Raw genomic sequence first — 6148 nt, 5'->3', positions numbered from 1 at the left:
AAACAATAATTTTAAATTGTCAAAAATTAGTCTATTAAAAAAGGGTTTTTGCAGTGTTAAATGTTTATTATTAATATTAATATATTAAGGTATATTATTAGAGTATCTACTGTTATATAAAACTGAAAAACTCCAACTATGAAGAATTCAATTCATTCTGTATATTATTTATGTACAAGGGGCGTACTAAATAAATGTTAAGAATAGGGCTTTTCATTCACAGTCATTTGTTTCGAGCTTCTGTCATATGTCGTATAATTCGTGTATATTAATATTATAGGTATGCTTTTTCTCATGAGGATCTTTCAGTGCGTCAACAGTTTTTCGATTTCTTTCTAACGCATTAAATTGCATGTGACAGAAAAAAACGCACGTTGGTGATTAACTTCCGTCGGTGACATTTATAACATTTATTCCAGTTGTCAATAGATGGCGCTATAATCGAAAAAAAATTATTTACTTATTAATTATTTAATTAAATAATTATACAGGGTGTCTGCGTAACTCGCGTAACTTGGAACCATATGGGAAACATTTTTAATATCAATTTTACGAAAAAACGTCATTTTTTATAAAGTGCTCTGCATAGTCTAAAACCTAAGATGCAATAATCAGATATCAAATTTTGTCAACAGTATACGAGGTATGTCAAAAAATATGAATTTCGCTCAAGAGCAAACTACCTTTATATTTCAAAATATCAAAAAATTTTATTATGAAAAGTTATTTGTAATTTAAAACCATATTCAAATATGCAATAACAGCCTTCTACTTGAAAAAAAAAAATTCTGAAATTTTCCTAAATTACCGATTCCGAACATCATTTTTATTTATTAGAATTCTTCCTAAATTCATATTATTTGACACACCTTAACAAACTTGGATAACTGATGGTTGCATCTCGAGGTTTAGACCATGCACAGATTTTTATGAAGAATAACTTTTTTTCCTAAAATTATTAATAAAAGAGTTATTACATGTCTAATAAATAAAAATGATGTTCGGAATCGGTAATTTAGGAAAATTTCAGAATTTTTTTTTTTCAAGTGGAAGGCTGTTATTGCATATTTGAATATGGTTTTTAATTACAAATAACTTTTTATAATAAAATTTTTTGATATTTTGAAATATAAAGGTAGTTTGCTCTTGAGCGAAATTCATATTTTTTGACATACCTCGTATACTGTTGACAAAATTTGATATCTGATGATTGCATCTTAGGTTTTAGACTATGCAGAGCACTTTATAAAGAATGACTTTTTTCGTAAAATTGATATTAAAAAAGTTTCCCATATGGTTCCAAGTTACGCAGACACCCTGTATAATTAGTAAATAATATTTTTTCGATTATAGCGCCATCTATTGACAACTGGAATAAATGTTATAATTGTCAACAATTTAAAAATCTAAACGGCAGATCCTAAATAACGGCAAAATATAAAAATTGCTACATTCTTTCTTTAAAACGCATCTCGATTTTTATCGATAGAACACTTTGATCAAAAATTCGAATTTTTACCGCCGAGGTAATACAAATTTTATTTAAAAAATTGACATTCAAAATCGCCGGTAACTTCAAGCATTATTTCTGAGAGAACGGTTCATTCTACACAAAAAGTTCTGATAAACATTTTTATTCAAAATTATCTCAGCTACATTTCTTGTTTGTACATTTTTTTCTACGGCGTACATATTCTTGATAACCTACGATTAACCCTTAACATTCTCAGCAAAAGTCAGCTTGTTTCTACGATTTTTAGAGATTCAGTGGCAGAGTATTGGTGGTAGGAGAATATACAGTATGGTGCAAATGTTTGGAATAAATTCATTATTTCGTAGGCCAGTGTCTTTAAGGAATAATACTGAAACCAGGTTGATTTTTATTTTTGAAATATGATTTTTTGAAGTATAAATCAAACCTACTAGTGACGTCATCCATCTGGGCGTGATGACGTAATCGAAGATTTTTTTTAATGAGAATAGGGGTCGTGTGCTAGCTCATTTGAAAGGTTATTCACTTATCTATTTAGTAATATAAACATTAACATAATTATTATGTACAGAAGAACAATTTTTTTGAATTAAATTAATTGACACAAAAAGAAGACTGTATGTAATTTATTTAATTCAAAATACATTCTACTGCTGTCAGAAAAAAGAAAAAAATGTTTACTTGATAAATAAACATTGCTTTTCGCTCAATTTTAATGTTCAAGCTGCCACCCATCTGCCTCCTGGCTGTTTAAACATTGAATTTAAGCGAAAAGCAATGTTTATTTATGAAGTAAACATTTTTTCTGCTTTCTGACAGCAGTAGAATGTATTTTGAATTAAATAAATTGCATACAGTATTCTTTTTGTGTCAGTCAATTAATTTAATTTAAAATAATTTTTCTTGGACACCCTGTATAAATAATTATGTCAATGTATATTTCTGAGTAAAGAATTGAATAACCTTTCAAATGAGCTACAACACGACTCTCATTTAAAAAAATCATCGATTACGTTATCAAGCCCAGATGGATGACGTCACTAGTATGATATATAGGTATGTCAAGAAATCATAATTCAAAAATAAAAATTGACCTGTTTCAGTATTTTTCCTTAAAGTCGCTGGCTTGCGAAATAACGAATTTATCCCAAACATTTGCACCATACTGTATATTTTAAAAAACACTACAATTTTAATAAAATTTCTTTATTTTCAGATATGTTTAAAATATTTCCATTTATATCTATCTATAGTAAAATAAGTAACTTTATAATATGTGTATTTCAAATAGTAATGCAATACAACAAAATAGTAAAATCTGTATTAGAATTTTTAGAACAATAGGCAAAAAATTTGTTTAAATATATAAAATCGTCCATTTTTGCTTCATCAAAAATTACTTTTTACTCTTTCAGTATAATATTTGATTTAAATAAATGGGAAAATATTCTGTACAAGTATATGCATTATAGGTCTGGATCCCGCGTATGAAAAAAAAAAAGTTGATTAATAGCAAGCTGAAAATTTGTTAATAGCTTAAGGGTGTCTAGTCGAATAAACTTTGATATATGGGAACACTGAAACAGGGGTAGTTTTAATTGTGGAACAGGTTAAAAATTTGGAACGGTCACAGCACGAAAACGGCACATTTATTTTGTCCGACAGAACAGACTTAAACTCTCCGAACAGAGATTAAACTCTCATGAAAAAATCAGACTGCTATTTATTACCTGTCATAATTCCTGTCATTTGACATATTCTACATGTTCCACTCATTAAAGCGCCCATTTGGTGATAAATAGCAGTCTGATTTTTGCATGAGAGTTTAATCTCTGTTCGAAGAGTTTAAGTCTGTTCTGTCGGACAAAATAAATGTGCCGTTTTCGTGCTGTGACCGTTCAAAATTTTTAACCTGTTCCACAATTAAAACTACCCCTGTTCCAGTGTTCACACATATCAAAGTTTATTCGACTAGACACCCTTAAGCTATTAACAAATTTTCAGCTTGCTATTAATCAACTTTTTTTTTATACGCGGGATCCAGACCTATTACATATATGCATTACATGTATGTATGCATTAAAAGGTTTCCTTTTTTTCGTGATACATAGTCTTCTTTGTGTGCCGTCTCCCAATCGGAGGTTGGATATCATCATCACTATCTTTACTCTATCTACCGCTGCTCTGAAGAGTTATATGGAACTGCATTTAAACCAGTCTCTTAAATTCTTCAACCATGACACTCTCCTTCTTCCTATACTCCTTCCTCCTCTAATCTTTCCCTTATTATTAGTCTTAGCAGTTCATATCGCAGTCCCCTCATTACGTGTCCCACATATTGCAACTTTCTTATGTTTATTCTATTTATTATTTCGTATTCTTTGCTCATTTCTCACAATACTTACTTCCGTGTTTGTTTTCTTCTGTGTCCATGCTATTCTAAGCATCCCTCTGTAACACCACATTTTAAAGGACTGCTCTTTAAAGTGCTCTTGCTTTAACCAGCTTTCAAGTCGTTGCTGAATTCATTGAGCAACCACTGGATTGTGTTCAGTCTAAAACAATCTAAACAAAACCAAAATAGGCACAACATCGATCTCTCCACATCAAAGGAGCATCTCAGAAATATATACAACACAGACTCCAATGGCACATAGTGTTCAATGGACATGATTTAGTTTTCGTTATCTTTACTCAATAAAGGAGTAACTAAAGTTAAAGGGGGGGTTCAACTGTTGGAGAGTCTCTGGGGATCTACAGGTATGATATCAAGCGTATAGAGCACAAAGTGCATCCCAATAGGGGGTTATAACTCCCAAACCCCTCCTGATTACGCCACTGCTCAATAATGGCGTTTTTGATGAAGCAAAATGTCCTCTTCTTCTGAACTAGCAACTAACGGATATGTTTAACAAACATATGTAAACAACACAAACATACAGCTTAAAATATAACTCTTTAACAAACGTCTCAGACGTTGATCTATACTTTAATATACCGAACAATAACATATGTATATTGGTCAAAATATTTTACTTAAAAAACTGCGCAAGCTTTCGTACCGCTTGAGTTTCTCGACAAACTTGTATCTTTAGTGTTCTAGCTGGAAAAATTTAAACCATTGTATGACATAAAATAAGAAAGTATCATGATATAGATGATAATATGAAGAGAGAAACATAATGAAACGTTCAAAAAGACTTAGTGCAAATAAAGAAACTTCAGATACTGTAGCATTTCTTGTTCTTCTTGTAGTGCCTATCCTTTTGGGATATTGGCGACCATCAATGCAATCTGTACTTTGCATACTACTGCTCTGAAAAGATTTATGGTTGTTCGGTTGAACCAAGTTCGTAGATTTTTCAGCCGGGAAATCCTTCGCCTTCCTGGTCCGCGTTTTCCTTCTGCTTTTCCTTGTAAAATTAGTTGCAGCACTTGCCCTCTTAAGGACTGCCACATTTGTCAGCATAGCCGTACTTGGTATTTTCAGTGTACGTCTGTGTAGTCACATTTCAAAGGCCTCCAAACGATTAATGGTGGATATTTTTAATGTCCATGCTTCGATACCATACAAGAGGACTGACCAAATGTAACATTTAATCATGCGCTTTCGAAGTTGAAGTTGCAAGTTATCATTACAGAAAAATGACCTCATTTTTAAAAATGTCGTGAGGGTTATCTCGATTCAACACAGATTTTATCTAACAATATGAATTTAAATACGATTTTACAACACATTTTTATTTTATAGTATTTTTATTTACTTGTTATGTTAGAAATATTATTTCTAACAATTATTAAAGCTAATTGGTTCACACCAAAGCCATAAATCCCACAAAAAAAAAAGAAGAAGAAGAAGAAATTGCATTACTACACCCTTCTTCGACGCACTTACGAATGGAAAGTTATGTTGCAAAATTTTTCATCGAGTTATCACGGAAAAGGATACAATGTTAGATTTTTTCTAAGGGCGCAACTGCTCCCGGGCTAATAAGACGTTCTGATTAGTAACGTGGTCGGTATATGATATCTTCAGGATTCGACGAAAAAGCCACATTTCGAAAGCCTCAACTTTCTTGCAGGTAGCGTCTGTGAGAATCCACTACCCAACTCCGTACAACCGTATATGGAAGATACAACATTGTAGTAACCTGATTTTTATGGGTATTGATAAATCATAACATTTGAATAGCTTAGCCATTTTTTGAAATGCAGATCTTACTTTTTCTATCCTACATTTTAGACCAAGGCGCATTTATAAAAATATTAGTACATTTGGACGTTGAGAGGTGACTTTTTGCAGAAATTGCTTAAAAATAAATCAAATAATAATATTTGAGTTATCCTCCCTCTCAAAAAGGTCCGGAACATTGTTTAAATAATCAAATTGTTAAAAAACGAAGGAAAAATTCGATTTTTATCTTGGTTTTTTAATTATAACTTCATTCATTTTTGAATATTCATTTTCGAGAAAAGTTGTATAAACATAAAAGTTGCGTAATTAAATTTCCTACAATATAGAGTTGGTTAAAAATTTAAAAAATAGTCACTCTTTTTGCAAAATAGCAATAATTGCGAAAAATCCATACAAAAACAAGTATTCGCATTTTACGTTTTTCAACCATTTATGCTACACTTAGGACCTTCATATTTCAC

Source organism: Diabrotica virgifera, chromosome 9 (assembly GCF_917563875.1).
Source record: "Diabrotica virgifera virgifera chromosome 9, PGI_DIABVI_V3a".
In the NCBI taxonomy this organism is placed as follows: Eukaryota; Metazoa; Arthropoda; class Insecta; order Coleoptera; family Chrysomelidae; genus Diabrotica; species Diabrotica virgifera.
This window is presented reverse-complemented; position numbering follows the sequence as displayed.